This window comes from Meles meles, chromosome 7, assembly GCF_922984935.1.
Source record: "Meles meles chromosome 7, mMelMel3.1 paternal haplotype, whole genome shotgun sequence".
In the NCBI taxonomy this organism is placed as follows: Eukaryota; Metazoa; Chordata; class Mammalia; order Carnivora; family Mustelidae; genus Meles; species Meles meles.
The window spans coordinates 28,428,234-28,446,630 of NC_060072.1; positions in this window are offsets into that span (position 1 = coordinate 28,428,234).

Below are 18,397 nucleotides of genomic sequence, written 5' to 3' on the forward strand. Positions count from 1 at the left end.
TGCAAGATATTTTCATTTTTTAAAGCCATAATCAAGACAGAAGGCATTAACTAAGTAATTACTTAAGGGAATAAAAATGTTGTTTTTGAGTTTGTGAGCTGTTTTTTTCCTGCTGAAGGGTTGCTGGAGTTTTGTCTTTAGCTATAACATATGCAAATACGTACATAATTATAGCCAACTTCGGGTTTTCCTTACCTGTTAAAAACAAAACAAAACAAAACAAAACAAAAACCACTGGTTCAAAAGCGAAATAAATCTCAAAGTATATTTTGTTCAGTCTAGAATTGCACCACATGATTTAGGGGGAATTAATGGATTTATTTTGTGAATATCTGTGTATGTTTTAACACTTAATCTAAAATAAGACTAAAAATAATCTTTATGTCTTAGCACACTCCTGCTTATTATTTAAGAAGGTATTTTAGAATTGTGTTAATCAGCTAGGGGAGTTAATCAGAGAGGGGTGTGTGTGTGTGTGTGTGTGTGTGTGTGTGTGTGTTTGTTTCACTAGGATTCCCATAAGACATTGCATTTTCCTCATTACTTTCTGTTTTCCACTGATGGCATTGAATTCCTCTTGCCCTTTCTTGATAAAACATCATGTCCCTAAGGCTTACACTAATGTTGAAAGAAAACATTCATTTTTTCCCCCCTTTGAATATGTGAAAGATTGATTGTGGAGACACTTCCATCTTCTCTCATACAGTTATCTCGTTAGATAATTTGGTAATCTCTTTAATAATTTGGCAATCAAATGCACTTGAAATATATCAATGAAATAATTTTATTCTTTTCATCAGTGGCAAAAAATTTTCTAATTTACAAGTGGATCAAGAAACATATACATACTTCACAGAAATATATTAACTATCTAAGAGACATATAAGTGATACACTGAGCATAAAGCAGTGTAAACTAAAAGGCCTGTATTCCTGAAGTCATTTAAATCATCATCTGTCTTCCAATCAGGCTTCATTAAGTCAAAACAGATTGATGAGTGTTTATCTCTTTCTTGTAAATTTCCAGGAAGGAAGATGCCTCATTTAAGGGGTAATCATTACCTATATATGTACATATATTCATATATATTTAGATATAAAACATATGCTATTTAAGAAAACTCAAGTTTAACTTGATTTGACCTTGCATTAAGTATTTTCTTCTTTTTAAGTTCACAGAGCCCAGGGTAATCAGATTTATTCCTATTTTATAGAAAGAAAAAAAAGAAAGAAAACACTTGCCTACATTCCACAGAGAGTTAATCAAAAATTTTATAAAAAATTGAAGAAGAGGTTTTTGTTTTTGTTTTACGTAATGCTAGAATTCTTTCCATCAATTCAGCTTATTATTTTTTTTTAAGTCTAAATCATCTCTTAGAAATCTCTCGTCAATGGAGGAAAATCCTTAGGTGGCATAATTTTTCTCTCTTACACCTTATCTCTTCCACTAAAAATCTTTCTTAATGTTTTAATAAAAACTGCTTAAATCATGCTCCATTGATGGTAAACATGGTGATCGTGGGCTAACTTTGCCCTCACTGTCCATATTCCCATATATAAAAATGAGTTTGGTTTCAAGTTTTTGTGCTTGGGTATTTATTAGCCTTGTTGAGTAATGTAGATGCATCTGGTGGTTTTCACAGCTTCCAAAGGACTTGAGACACAAACCTAGAAACCCTCTGAAAGTCGAGTGCACTGGATCCTGCAGTAGTTGTTGATGTCCATGGGTCAGTTTGGTTTGGCTGCTTTCCAGAGCCTGGAATGAGAAAGTTTCCCTGAGACTTCATCAAGCCCTTCTTGTAAATGACCCACATCTTGTCTTTAATTGGACTCTTCTTTCTTAGTGTTCCTGCTTTCTGTCCCCACCCTGACCTCTTCTGTCTTTTCTGTCTTCTGATGTAATAGTAACACCTGGCAATTTGAAATGGCATAATTTTATCAAACCCATTTCCTTTTGTCTAATTAGCAGAAGCTGACTTCTGTGTTTCTTCATGCCTAATTTTCAGCCAGGACTTCCCTCGAATCTCTCTTATACTCCAGTTTCTCCTTCAGTTCAAAAGAAGTTTCCCTTAATGTGTTTAACAGATGCTACTTCCCAATGCCATCTTTTCTGAGTACCGAAAAGTGCTCTATTGTGGAGCCTAGCGTATATGCTTAAATATACAAACACAGCACTACTTCTTTTCTTTATTGACTTGCACTGAAATCTGTGCCTCTACTAAATAAGACACTTCACCGTCCCAGTATCAGGGTGCCCATGTGCGGAGACATTTGTGTCTCCTTAAAATACATCAGAACTTCCCAGTTTTGCCTCCAACAATATTTTAACAGATAACTCACTGCCAAAACTCAATCAAACACTTTCCAAATCTTCTCGACAGCATTATTGATGACAGATGGTTAGCCTCCACATTTCACCAAACCGTAGGACAGTATTAGAAATCACACTGTCTCTATATGATTATGTACGCAAGCAGCATATGGAATCTCTGTTCAACTCTTGACCCCCACAAAAGCATAAACATTTAGAAGAGTTCCAAAATACCAGAAGAGCTATAATTGCACACAGTTTTGAGAGAACTGTTTACTTACTGGTCCCCTAGCTGAAGGGGAGTTATTTGTTTTTCTTTTCATTGGAATCATAAGTGTCATTCTACTATATTTATGATGTCCATTCTCAGAGGTTACCAAAGAAAGACAGCTAATTTTCCATGAGTGAAAATGCTCTGAAAATAGATTACTCAGAGCTTGAAAATGTAAAATCTGTTGTTTTCAGTTAGGAGTTTTTGACCAGAAATCAAATGATACCTGGTTTTTCCTAATTGTTATTTACATTCTATTTCCCAATTAGTATTTTGTTCTTTGTGAAAGTTAATCCTTAATCTCTATGTATCAAAAAGGCAATTAATAATATGGAAAATGTGTTGTTAGTATAGCTACTCATGTAAAAAATACCCTAAGATTTGTAGGATAGTTATAAATTTAAATAAGTCTCTTGGACATCAAAATATACTATCATAATAAATAGCTTACCGTGGATGCTTGGAATAACTGTCATGTTCTTAGCTTCCTCAGTACCACTATATATCCATATATTTCCTTCCTAGGTTATAAACTCCCTGAAGGTGACAATTATGTCTGTCTTCTTCACTTTTGAATTCCTAGCAGTAAGCATGGACTCTGTTCCCATAATCAGTGCTCAATAAATGACTATCTAGATGACTATCTAGATGAATAAATAGGTGGATAAATGGATGGATGGATTTATCTAGTGTTAAAGCATATTAAAATGTTTACTTTTTTGGGGTGCCTGGGTGGCTCAGTGGGTTAAAGCCTTTGCCTTCAGCTCAGGTCATGATCCCAGGATCCTGGATGGAGCCCCATGTCTGGCTCTCTGCTCAGCAGGGAGCCTGTTTCCCTTCCTCTCTCTCTGCCTGCCTCTCTGCCTACTTGTGATCTCTGTCAAATAAATAAATAAAATCTTTTAAAAAATGTTTACTTTTTCTTAAAGAATAACATAGTGAGAGTTAGTATGCATTGTGGGTAAAAGCCTGGCTTTAGCTCTGATTCCACTTACCAGCCTTATAAAAGTAGAAGGTTTTAAAATCTAGGCCCTTCAATTTTCTCATCTTTAAAATGAGAATAGCAATACTTACTACAACATGAGACTATAGAGGAAGTGTTTTGATGGTTTTGTTTGATGGTTTAGTTTTGATGGCCAACCACATTGGCTCTGGGGATGGATTTCCTATATTTGAATTTATGCACTACCCTTAATAGTTACATGACCTTGCTGAAGGTTTTTGTGAGAATTTGGTAAGTTGATACTTTTAAAGTTATGATACCTAGGGCTTAGTAAGCACTCAAAACAAACGTTAGTTATTTTTATCATACAATATTTTTTTCTTTTTTGAAACAAATGAGATCTTTTTGTTTCTCTGATTAGTTAAAAAGAAGAGAAAATCAGTAATTTCAGTTTAAGAGCTGTAAGATATGAATCCATCAGTCAAGTTGCAAATGTGAAAAAAAAAAGTGCTTTAGGGCAAGGAGTAGAGATGGAAAAATAACCCTTCAGTATAATAGAACTTTACAGAAAATGGTTAATTTTTTTTCTCTACCCATCTATTTACTTCCTTCCTTCCTTCATTCATTCATCCAACAATATATATTGAGTTCTGGCTCTGTGACAGGCACTACTCTAGATGTAGTAAATATAGACAGTAGTTAGCAAATAAACAGAAGTAATAGCCTTCAACAGTGCTTAGAACCATGCATGTTTTTTAGTGTTGTGTGGATGTGTATAGAAAAAAGAGATACGCAACATAAGTAAATACATAGTAGGTTAAATTCATAGTAGGTTAAATCCTAAACCTAACTTAGGTTTAGTAGAAGATAGCTCAGAGAGAGATTATTTGGCATTTGGCAGTACAGTTTTCCCAGATTGGACAGGAGAACCCTCATTTATATGATGGACTTAGGATAAAGATTAAGCAGATATGAGAGGGTGAAACATGCTTGTGTCTTTGGAAAGGACAACCAGTCAGAGTGAGAAGCAATTGGAAAGACCCTGATGAGGAACACTAGCTAGTATATTCCAGTAACCAGTCTTTTTGTACAAAAGCTCTACAAGGAGGAAAGTTGTAGGTAGAAGTTAGAGAGGTTGGTGGGAGTGGACTGGATCACTAGGGCCATAGAGGCCAATGGAATGATTTAGCTTTCACTTGTAAATCTGAATTTTTTTAAGAGGACAATGAAATTATCTGATCAATATTTTTATTTATTTATTTATTTATTTATTTTTAATTTATTTTTTCAGCGTAACAGTATTCATTGTTTTTTGCACAACACCCAGTACTCCATGCAAAACGTGCCCTCCCTATTACCCACCACCTGTTCCCCCAACCTCCCACCCCTGACCCTTCAAAACCCTCAGGTTGTTTTTCACAGTCCATAGTCTCTTATGGTTCACCTCCCCTTCCAATTTTTTTTTTTTATAAACATATAATGTATTTTTATCCCCAGGGGTACAGGTCTGTGAATCGCCAGGTTTACACACTTCACAGCACTCACGATAGCACATACCCTCCCCAATGTCCATAACCCCCTCCCCCTCTCCCAATCCCACCTCCCCCCAGCAACCCCCAGTTTGTTTTGTGAGATTAAGAGTCATTTATGGTTTGTCTCCCTCCCAATCCCATCTTGTTTCATTTATTCTTCTCCTATCCCCCTAACCCCCCATGTTGCTTCTCCATGTCCTCATATCAGGGAGATCATATGATAGTTGTCTTTCTCCGATTGACTTATTTCACTAAGCATGATACCCTCTAGTTCCATCCACGTCGTCGCAAATGGCAAGATTTCATTTCTTTTGATGGTAACAGGATTATTTTAGTTACTTTATTGAGAATATGCAATAGGGAGGACAAAGGTGGAAATAGTGTATGGAGACTTTTGCAATAATCCGAGTAAGAGGATGTGCTCTTGAACCAAGGTGTGACACAGAGGACTGTGAAAAGTTAACAATTCTGAAGTTATTTTGAAGTTAATTAGATGTGAGGAAGGAAAGAACAGAGAGACACTTTTTAAAAAAATCTGGAGCTACTGGAAAGATAGAATAGCTGTTAACTATTTAGAAAGGCTGAAGGGGGTAAATGGGAATTAGGTGGACTCTTTCAGACTAGTGGGGATTTTGAGTATGCCACAATATCTCCATATCTCAAGTTCAGGGTAGAAGCCTGGAGTGGAGATTCCCAGTTGGAAGTCATCATCATAGTGAGAACTTGAAAATGCACCTCAAAATAGTTTCAAAAACCTTTTGCATAAAATAGAAATAGAATTCAATGAGCAAAATACAATTATTAGTTACAAATTAGATAAAGAATATTTTTAGTTTATATCACAAAGATTAAAGCCCTAATACATAATTTCTTTAAAAAGAGGAGGAAAATATTAGTTATTGACAACTCAACAAACATAATGCAAGTAGTCCCAAAACATGAGTAAGATACTTAAACTCATTGTAAACTCATTATAAATGAGTTTAAGCATCTTACTCATGTAAATGTAAAACTCATATACAATCTATCATTTACAATGATACATTTTTAAGTGAAAATCGTAGTGAGATAATATATCAAGAACTTTATAAACGTTTTGGCAAGGCTCTGGGGAAGTAGACACTTTCATTTATTGCTGGGTAGGAATGTAAAATGTCATTCTAAAGTAACTGGGAAATACCAAGTAAAATATATGTCTTTATTCTTTTATTTAGCAATTCCTTCTAGTAATCTACCTGGAGATATCTTTGCAAAAATACAAAATGATGTATGTACAAGGATGTTGATTTTGACAATATTTAAAATAGCAAAAGCCTGGAAACCACCTATATGTCCACCTATAGTGAACTGGTTTAAAATAAATTATATTTCCCCATAATATAGCATCAATCCTCCATAAAATGTAATGAGCAAGATCTCTATCCACTGATACGAGGTGATTTCAGAGTATTTGTTTAGATGATGAAAAAACTGCAGAAAATTCTCCCCGCCTATGGAATGGGGGAGAGAAGATAAGATGAAGGAATCAGGATGGAAACAAAACTTCTTTGGATATATATTGCATTGTGTTTTATTTTGGAATCATTTAGAAATAATTTCTAAAATGTAATACATATTAAACAAATAATTCAAATTTTATATTGTGTGTTGAATAATCACGTGGAAAAAAAGATGACTTCATGTTATTTAAAATGCAATATTTCTAGTGTATAACTCTAATAAATATTTTAAAGACAAACATCTATTTAAAAAATAATTGACTGAATTCAGTAGACTTGTTTTTAGTAGTTCTTTTATTATTTATTTATTTATTTCATGAATGTATGAGTGGGAGGAAAGGACAGAGGAAGAGAGAGAGAGAGAGAGAGAGAGAGAGGGAATCCTAAGCAGGCTCCATGCCCATCATGGAGTTCAACATGAACTTCCATCTCATGACCCTGAGATCATGACATAAGCAGAAATCAAGATTTGGACACTTAACTGACTGAGCCACCCAGGTGCCCCAGTAGTTCCATTATTATTTCAAATATATTGTCAGTTTTATAAAAATCAGTATTTTCAGGACATGGGAAAAATATAAAATCAAATTAATCAAAACCTATGATTTGAAATATAAACTATAATATCACTATAAAATCATCACTAATTCTCATTTTTGCCCAATTCAATACATTTTTAGCTCTGTCCATAAAAAGCCCTAGAATCAATGACAGCAGTTGTTAGGGACACACCAATACCAGATTGCAGTCTCTCAATACTATTTTTTTAAAAAGTGTTTCATTACAGAGATTAACCTTATGTTTGTGATAGAAATTGCAAATTTGGGGGGCATCTGGGTGGCTCAGTTGCTTAATCAGCTACCTTCGGCTAAGGTCAGGGTCCTGGAATGGAACCCTGCATCAGGCTTTCTGCTCACATAGGAAACCGGCTTTTCCCTCCTCCTCTCCCTGCCACTCTGCCTACTTATGTGCTCTTTCTCTCTCTGTCAAATAAGTAAAATCTTAAAAAAAAAAAAAAGAAAGAAATTACAAATTTTGTTTTCCATTTTACTTAACTTTGTTTTTGCATAGATATATTTTTCAAGCAAATATTATTTTTATGTACTTTATTATTTTTAAATTAAGGTTTATGTGTTTTTATTCACAAATAAATAGGCTTTTCTTTCTCTCACATTATAAAGGAATTTATTCATGTTTTAGTCCTTTACTTCTCTGGTTTTACTTCTGATACTCTATTTTTATACCTTTAGAGAGTATTCTGGTGTTTGATTAGAGGTATAGATCAATTTTGTCTTTTTTTTTTCCCAGATGGCTGTGCAGTTTCCTCGATACCATGTATTTTTAGTCTTCTGTTTCAAAATGCTAACTGTATCATATGCTAAATTTCCATACATATTTGTTCTATTTCTGGACTCCATATCCTATTTTATTGATCTTTCTATTAGTGAATCTACTGTTTATTGTAAAAACTTTGTAATGTGCTTAATATCTAGTAGGGTTAGTATCAATAATTTCTCATTTTTTCCCATAGTTCTCTAAAATATTTTTATTTTAAAAAATTTCCCATGGGCATTTTAGAATCACCTTTCTTAGTTCCAAAACAAAACAACAATTAAAAAAACCCTCTCCTCCCCCTGAAAACAAAACAAAACAAAACAAAACAAAACAAAACAACAGACTTGTCTTTTTCTTGGTCAAGAGTGTCTTTCAGAACTGTTTTTAAAAATTTTCCTCACAAAGGATTTGGATATTTCTTATTAAGTATTTCTAACAGTTATTTATATTGTAGAACCACCCAAGCTTAGTAGTATAAAACAGCCATTTTGTTATGCTCATAGATTCTGTGGCTCAGGAATTTGGAAAGGAAAGAATAATGAGAGCAGTCTCTTTCTTCTCCCTGACATCAGTTGAAGAGTTGAAGGCTGGACGTGAATCAGTGGCTGGGGCAGAAATCATTTGGAGGTACCTTCATTCACATGTCTAACTGTTGATACTACACTGATGTAGTCAGTGTTGATACTGACTGTTCTCAGGAATCTCAGCTGGGGCTCTCATTTAGTTACCTATATATGGCTTATCTGTGTTTCCTGGGCTGCCTCACATCATGGCAGCCTTGGATATAGTACCTAGTACTCAGAGTCCTGAAGGCAAGTGTCCTGAGAGAACCAGAAGGGAGCTCTATCACGTTTGATAACTTAGCTTCAGAAGCCACCCTCATGACCTAGTTATTTCCTAAATTTCCCACCTCATAATACCATCATATTAGGCATTAGGATTTAACATATGAATTTGTTGGGGGGGGGCACAAACATTCAGCCCATAACAGATACTAATCTTATTTTCACCCTTTATAAGAGTGTTGATATTTTTGTCTATCCAGTGAATGGTTGTCTTTACTCTTAAAGTCCAATAATTTTATTAGGATATGTCTTGGGCCCAATTTGTCTTGACACACAGATTTAGTGTATAGATTTACTTCTTCTTTTAGTTCAAATAACTTCTTAAAATGATATTTTAACATATTAATTCTCTCTTACTGTTTTTCTTTTTTGGAATCTTCAATTATACATATACTACATTTCCTTTACTTGTCTTCTATCATTCATTTAATACTTATTTGTTTCCATCTCCTCATTTGTTTCCTATTCTTATTTCTAATTGTCAGACTCTTTGTTATAGTCTCCATGTCATCATTCTCTTTCAGTTTTAAAAAAAATTTGTGCTTTTCCCCCTGAGTCCTACCAATTCTTTTTTGCCTTTGCTAATTTTCTGACCATCACCTCTTATTGTCTGTGTTATCTTAGAACTCTTGTATTTCTGCTTTGTGATCTTCCTTTGTAGCTGCAAATAATCTGTTGTTTTTAAAATACTTATTGGAATATTGGGTTGAAATTTTTAACTGCTATTTTATAAGATATTTTTAGCAAATGTTCCTTTATGTTGGAAAATTTCTTTCATTTTTTTCATGGTTTTTTTTTCTGACACCATTTTAATTTTTTTTAAAGATTTTATTTTATTTATTTTATATATATAGAAAGAGATCATGAGCAAGCAGAGAAACAGGCAGGGAGAGAGGGGAAACGGGCTCCCTGCTGAGCAGAGAGCTGAACGTGGAGCTCGATCCCAGGACCCTGAGATCAGAACCTGAGCCAAAGGCTGAGAGGCTTAACCCACTAAGCCACCCAGGTGCCCCACTATTTTAATTTTGTGTTTGTGTGTCTTTACCCTTTCCTTTTTTGGTTCTCATAAATGAGAACAGTGTTTCCCTAGAAGTGAGTATGAGATGGAATAGAGTGGACAGTAATAACTTCCCTGATTCACAGTGCAACCCAGGAAGAATAGTATAGGCATTGGTAAGGTACGGAAACCAACCAATTTAAAACAGACATCTCAGCCAACCATTATAGGTTTAGAGAAAAAAAAACAACAACAAAAAATTAAAATATTTGGTAATGACTTTTTCTTGAAAATCAGCCCTGAGTTAAAAAAAAAATGTTTTTTTATACTGTGGCACTTCTATGTAGGCATCCCTTCTTTGCCTCTTAGAACCTCACTTGGTTCTTTCACATCCAGTTCTGTGTCTCTTCTGCTTATTCTGTTGGCTGTTGCTACCCAGGGATAGGTCTTACTTTCCAGTATAATCCACTCACTTTTATAAAATGGAGTTTTACTGACATTTCTCTAAATATATTCTCCTCTGCACTTGTCTAGGCAATTTTTAAGTCTTCCTTCTACCCCCCAGTTGCTCATGCCCAACTGTCTTTCAACACTGTTCAAAGAAACTTGCCCACAGTTTGGGGCCCTCACCTTTTGGAGAGTAGATATTTATTTTGCTATTGGTTTCTGAGGTTAGCCTCTGCAGTGTCAGCACTCCCTAATCTTCCCTACCACTGCAGCATGGCTGCTCTGGGGCCTTCCTGCCAGGCTTTGCTGGTTTCAGTTGCTTTTGGCAGCATGAACACATAATTTGAAGTTTGTGGGTTTTCTTTGTCTCCTATTTTAAGTGAAATGGAGTTTGTGATTTTTTTTTTGTTCTTTTCTTTTCATTATCTTGTTACTCTATTTCTAGCAGAACCAGACAGATTCAGAATTAAGCAGCCATCCTGCTCTACCAGAATCATAATTAATATAATTATTTTTGTTGTGGTGAAAATATGAAGGATATTCTTGCTTAGGTCAGGTAAATAAAGAATGGACTTTTCCTGTAGAAATAAGAGACTCTAAAAAATGGATCCCTTGGCAAAATATATTTCCCACTGGTAAGTTTTCAAGATATGCTCTGGACATAATTGAGAGGAGGCAGCTCGATAAGCTTGTTAGATAAGCAAATCTATGCAGAGAGTCTGTCACTCCCTGAGAAATGAAACTGGGTAGAGGAAAAAAGAATCAGATTTACATGTTACAAAATGCTGTCCTTTATTTTAATCTACAGAATTGGATTAGACTCCAGCATCAGCATGCATTTCCCATTGTTTTCTTTTTATATTAACTACAGGAGACTCATTAGAATTTCATGGATGTAATTGTTTCTTGGTTACATCCTCAATTAATGACTATAATTGAAAGATCGGATAGGACTGGGATGACGTGACTGTAATTTAAGTGTAAGACGTCTGGGCCTCTATTTACAATGTATTTGTTATTTTTTCTTCTACTGTGGAGGAGTATTTACGAGAGGCAGAAACAAATGAATTTCAAACAGCAATGTCTCAATCAAAACAATGTGCATATTGTGCACTGCGTGTTGTTTTTCTGGACTGTTTTGTGACTCTCCAGCCCTCAGCAGGATACATGTGCATAAAAAGAGCTTGTGCTCAGATCTTCTGGGAAGACTTAGGGGAGGAGAACATGCCTCAACAAAGGGGAGGTGGACCAGAAGGCTATCTGCCTTTTTTATGGGATGTGTTATAACAACTATTCAGAACCTAGCACCTCAGCCTCTACATGCCAAGGATCCTCTAATTAGTTTTAGATTGTGTCATGGGGAAAGAAAAGAAGCTACCCGCACCTCCTAATTATGACTCCTCTGCTTTCCTCTTCTTATATTGTCCCCCCAAAGTAGATATTAACCTTATTAACGTTTTGAGCAGTGCACCACTGATTATCTACACACAGGCTTTGAGAGCAGCTGCAAGGGGCAGCTGAACAATTATCTGGGGTTGGCCAGATTTGCTCCAGATTCTGGGATCAGAGAAGCCTGTAGATTGGAGCTCTTGAGTTCAGGGATGTCTGTTTTTTCTCCATCCAAGGTCAGGTGTGTACTGTGTAGCTCATTATGTCTCCTTTTCAGTTGTAGTGACCTTTCTTTCTCTTGTGGGTCTATTGATCTAGAGGGATGGCAAAGACAGCCACAGGATGGACAGTGTGATAGATGAGCTGGAGAGGCCAAGATGTGTGGCTAGACTAACCCACCATAGAAAGAAAAAGAAAAATAAGACAATTCACAGGCAGGAATAGAGAGTTAGGAGACACAGATGGTGGGAAAGGAGGGGCTGCTGGTTCAGAGTTGACTTCATAATGACTTGACAACCATATTTTTCTTTGTTAGCTTTCATGCTTATACTGTTAACTGAGGAGTTTTTCTTAGTATGTTGCCTCTGCTTCAGAAACACAAGGGTGCTTGCTAGAATGCACATTATCAGATTCCACTCAGACCTGTAGGAATCAAAATTTGTGGGCATGGTCCCAGGAAGTAGCACTTATTCTGATAGGCATTGGAGTTTGAGAATGACTGGGATGGAAGAAGTAGAAAGTAGAAGGAATGGAATGGTAGTGACTGGACAGGGAGGGAAGCTGTGCAAGAGTGGGCTGAGGTCAGATCACAGATAAGGGGCTGTGAACCAGAGCAGTGAAATATCTTTCTGTAAGTTATGCATGTAATAAATGGCAGGGCCATAGTTTTACTTCTAAATTCAAGCCTCTTTGTACCAAGTTTAAGTCAATATAAATAGGAAAGTGCTAGAATTTGGATGACAGGTTATAGGAAGAAGGCAACACGGCTTGGGATCCAGGCCTTGAATTTGTTATATGTTGAGATAAGAATGCTTTTTAAGAATTTGATATGGAAAGGATAACATGTTCATTTTCTTTAACCTTATATTCTAAACTCATATTTTATTTGCATCCTTCATGAATATTTTTGTACATAGTTGCATATTAACTTTAAAATCATATGTGCATCTTTTTTGTTAAATTGATTTTTTTAAATTTAGCATTGTTCTAATCATAATTTCGAGACGTTAATTAAGGCATTCTAACATACATTAGCTAGTTCCTCAACTAATAATTTCTTAAGAAATTCATCTGTATACTACTTAAAATCATCTCACCAGTGGGACTACATATAATAATATATGTAGCAGTACTACATATACTGCTAACTTTGGATATAGTGTTTCTCTCAGTTTTGTCTTCTGCTCAAGACTAATGGCTCTTTCCATTTTCTCCCTTGTGCCCCCTTGTCTAGGACCTGTTTGCATAATCTCAAACCATCATCTTACTGTGTAGTCTGATTCAGCCTTGCTTTCCTAGTGGCGCAGCCTGGGTTGCCCTCTTTATTTGGTATCTCTCCACTTGTCCTTTGCATTTTGTTTATGAGCTTCTCTTCCAACCCTCATTTCTAACTGAATTTTACTCATGAAGTTTGGATCTCTCTGCCTTTAATGGTCCTAACATGCTTCCCTTCCTCTTCGCCTGTTAGATGTGACTATCTTATGAATAGCCTTCAATGATAATGACTCTTAATGACATGGTGTTAGCAAAATGTTTGATAAATTAATTCAGACTGTTTCAGACCCTGAGTAATATTTTTAGATGGCTTTAAGAACTCATATGATTGCCATTAAATATGAACAAAGAAATATGGTACTGATACTGGATCACTCTATGAAGAAACTAAAAGAGAACAGTGTTAGATAGAGACAAGAAGGTTCTTGCTTTCTCTGTAGGATAGATAGGGATTATCTCTGTGAGAGAGGATGACTTGAGTAATGAGAAGGAGCCAACAATGAGATGATCTCACTTCAGTGGTATGTGTGTGAGGGAGAGGTGTACAAAAGACCCTCAGATGGGATGAACTTAAAGCCCTGGGGAGACAGAAAAGGAAAAGTAGTAGGAGACGAGGTTAGTGAGGTAGACAAGGGGAAGAGCCTTCTGGCACTTATAGATTACAGCAAGGAGTATAAAGTAATATAAAGTATATCTTGAGTGCAATGGAAGCCACAGAAAGGGGTTCCAAAGGCAAGACCCTGACCTAGCCTCCCATCTATGTTCTAGGGAAACAAAACTGTTTCTCCTCTTACTTGATGGGCACTCATTTGCCTTTGTGTGAGATATTCTCCTGCCTGGATTATTATCCCTAAGTCCACAGTTTTCCTAGCCTTTGACTTTGGTCTACAATAAAGAAAATAAGGTTAACCTTAATTCCTGTTTCTCAAACTTATTTGACCACAAACTTCTATTACCTTCTTTGGGAAGGCCTTCTAGATGTATAGGCTAGCTGAGTCCTTTTTACAATTATAAAATATATATAATCATTCTCTGTTGATTACCTTTTATATTAGCATTCTCCAAAGAAACAGAACTGATAGGATGTATGTATGTATGTGCATGTATATATATGTATATATACATATATATCTATATCTATCTATATATATGGAGAGATTTACTTTAAGGAATTGGTTCAGCTATTATGGAAGCTCACAGGTCTGAAATCTGCAGGTTAGCCTGTCAGACTAGAGACCCACATAGTAGCCATTGCTGCAGTTCAAGTCTAAAGGCCATCTGCTGCAGAATTTCCCCTTGCTCCAGGGAGGTCAGTCTTTTGTTCTAGTCAGGCCTTCAACTGTACCCCACAGTAGGGATGGCACTGTACTTTACTTGAAGTCCACTGGTTTAAATGTTAATCTCATCCAAAACATACTTACAGAAACATTCAGAATAACATTTGATTACGTATCTGGGTACCATGTCCCAACCAAGCTGACACATAAAATTAAGCATCATACTTATAAGATAAAGGAGGAAAAAAATTTCCGCATTTTAAGAACTAGTTCTGTATTTCATCACAGATGGATTTAGATGCATGTACTTTTCATGCTTCCAGTAAATCAGTAACCATGGAATTAACAATCTCCTTCCAATAATGATCATGTTTACTAAAGGCTTTCCTGAAGTAAGTGTTAAAAGTGAAGTAATAAGACTATAAGAGTGAAGTGAAAAAGAATAGACCAAGGGTAGGAACACAAACTAGGTTAGGATAAAAGTTAAAAACAAAGAAAAAGAAAAAGGTTGATAAATATCTCCTGAAGAAATTCCTGAGTAATGAGAGTAGAGACAGCTAAGAGTAACCTAAGCTTTGTTGCTACAGGATGGGATGATGATTTTTTTTTTTTAAGAGAGAAGCTTTAATTGATCAGCACTTCATGCAAATGAATAATGTAGGTGAACCTTATCAGCATGCTGGAAGCTTACAATTATTCAAATTACACAAAGCCATCAAATATGGGGAAATCAAAACAACCAGAATGAGCCATTAATTCCTGTTCTGTCCTCCAGCATTCTAGGGTTTTACCCACATTCGTGATGGGAAGACACCTCAACCTTGAAATTAAACAGAAAATGCAGTATGGCAATTTACTTATACATTCACCGTTTAATTGTACTAAAGGTGACCCAGGCAGATGTACAACACTGAAGTATGCACATTTTTAGTGTGCAGTCCAAGTCTGTTCATGTCTTGCATAATGGATTCAGAATTTTAGATCATTCTAGTTAATAGAAAATGTGTTAATTAAGATCAGTTTAATAGTGGTGTTTTTGGAGGATTAAAAAAATATTTCATTTGAGTACCACATTTCTAGTCTGAGAAGCAAAAGAGCTTGGAAAATGCATATATTGGATATGAAATATCTCCTAAACAACTCATCCTTCACAGACTGGGGTTCTTATTTTTCTGAGTTAGAATCCATCTGTCAGTCCACAAAGGACTGTTCCTTTTCATTCCATTGCAAACCTCCTCTGTCTTGGCATACACCTGTGATGTCAGTAGCTTAGGGCAGTGGCTGCCAGCCAGAATCCTACAACATCACTGTACAGGAGAGAGCCTATAGAATGTGGGCTCTTTGCTGAGTTGGAGGGGAAAGTCACAGCAGAAGGGTCAATCCACTAGTTCCCTTTGAACCAAATCCCAGTTATAATGTGGCCAAAGGGACCACCTTCTTTTTATCTTAAGGACCCCTCATTTAAAGATGTCAGAAAAATGGCCTGGTGGTAAATACACACAAAAAATATTAGACTAAGGAGATCAGATGGTCTGCAAAATCCACTACCACTAGCTAGCTGTATGATCGAGGGAAAGTTATCAATTTTCTGTGCCCATATTCTTTCATCTGTAAAATAGATAGAACTGTGTTGTACTGAAGTTGTATTATGTGCTATGCACTTTTCATACTTAATCTCTCTCAGTCTTCATGATAACATTATGAAGTAGGCAGCAGTATACACCCACCCATTCTTTTGCCGAAGGGATAACTGATGCTTAGAGATGTCGAGTATTGCCCAGGGTCATGCAAGCATGCTGGCAGGATTCGAAAGGAACTTTTCCAAATCCTTGACTTTAATGACAGAATGGATTTTTTTAAAAAGATCTTATTTATTTATTTATTTATTTATTTGAGAGAGAGAGAGAAATGGAGAGAGAGAGAGAGAGAATGAATGAGCAGTGAGGAGGGGCAGAGGCAGAGGGAGAAGCAGACTCCCTACTGAGCAGGAAGCCCAATGCAGGGCTCGATCCTAGGACCATGGGATCATGACCCGAGCTGAAGGCACCTACTTAACTGACTGAGCCACCCAGGTGCCCTGACAGAATGGATTTTCAGTAGGCTAATTAGTATCTACCTTATTGAGTTGTTCCTGGGAAAAAATTTATGTAATGTGTGTAAACCACATGGCACAAATGTCTGAAAGTCAATGCTAGCTTTATCATCTGGACAAAGCAACAGCAACAAAAACAGTCTTCTTAGGTAATTTTCTTTTTTGGTCCCCTTCCAATATTCCTCTCATTCCTCTTCAGTGCTAATGCATTCAGAGTCTGTACCATTTAACAGGTATCTCTTCATGTAATTGAAACCTTTTCATTGTTCACTAATTATTTCATGAATGAAGATGTTGTCGCCGTAGTTTCAGTTGTTTTATACAGGGAAAGCCATGGACCAACAAGCTCTTACTTAGAAAGTCAGAATGGATTCTTAGCTCTTCCACTGGACTTTAAAGAAAAAAACCCTCAGAAGTTCAGCTCTCTCATTTCTGAAAAGGGAATAATGATGCTCATTCTTCACCTCTGTCAGCACTAGAAAAAATTCAAATGAAAGCAGACATATGAAAGGCTTTATAGACACCAGTGTGCCATAGAAATGTAAAGGTGGTATTAGCAAGGGTTATGACATCTTCTGCTTTCTTTCCATTCATCCATTTTTATGTGTCTATCAACATAAAAAGCAATGATTTTTGACTTGCAAATTTTACTGTTAGCCTCAACTCTTGAATGACACAATGAAAGGAGGATGCATTCACATTTTATTTTTATGTGAATAAATTATGGGCAACTGTTTTTCTCTTTTACTCCCACCCGCACCCCATGACAAATGAGCTCCTCTTATTCATATTGAGAACAAAGTTTCAAATTTCTGGGAAGTACTTAGGCTCTAAAAGCCCATCTGAGCTAATTAATTTATATGAGGTTGGTTGGATTGCTTCAGGTGGTGTTATAATTTAGGTTCCTCCCGAATAAGACTGAGATAGTGATTTGACTGTAAGAAGGCTGTTAGGGAATGCTCTTGAGGTCAACACCTTTCGGGGAAGAGAAGGAAATAGGATGGCACAGAGGGAAAAGGTCACCTTAATCTAACTGATGAAAGTTCTTGGCTCATCCCAAGAGGAATTCAAAAGTGGGGTGATCCTTCAGAATTGTCCTGAGTTGGGAAGAAGAGACTGAGGCTTTTTACCCCCATAACAGCCAATCTGGGATGTATACTGCCCCTGGAAGAGGACATAGCTTTAGGTGAATTAGCTCCCTTCAGACAAGAGCAATTTCCAGGATGGACTGACAGCCAGATGTACTTGCATCTGATTAGGAATTATGCTCCTCAGTTCTGAAAGGGGCTCTGGACAGCATATTACAGTATCCACTACATATGGCAATGAACCTGCTTTACCAGAACTAGATATGAATCACCTCTACAGCCTCCTGGAGAATGATCATGCAAACTCATGGGTATTTCTGTGTACATTACAAAGAAATAACTCATATTATGTTGAACCTTATATTGGGCTGAAATCTGACTCCAGATTCCTTAAATCTTGAAGAGAAGATTCTGAAGAAACACTGCTAAGAGCTCAACCTGGCATTGGAACAAAGAGAAGTACAATACTTGGAAGTCATAAATCTTTGCTGGAGGAATAAATTGTTGACTGACAAGCAAAATTTATGTAGCTCATGGCTATAGTACCAGTCTTTACTCACAGTCACAGTTTTTAAGCCCCTGAGGAAGAATAATGGCTAATATTTTTTGAACATTCACTACATACTGGACACTGCTTTGAGGGTATTACCTAAATTAACTTTTTTAATATCACAACCTTATAGGTTGGACATTATAAACCATATTTTATAAATGAGAAAACAGGGTCAGAGAGGTAAAAAAAAATGTATACTTACAGTTACATTTCTAGTAAATGAAAACTGGAACATTCTTTTACATTTCATAATGGAATGATAATAAATTGGCATCTCACATTTTAATCCTTATCCATCTTCCCCACCTTTCCTTTTTCTCTTTGC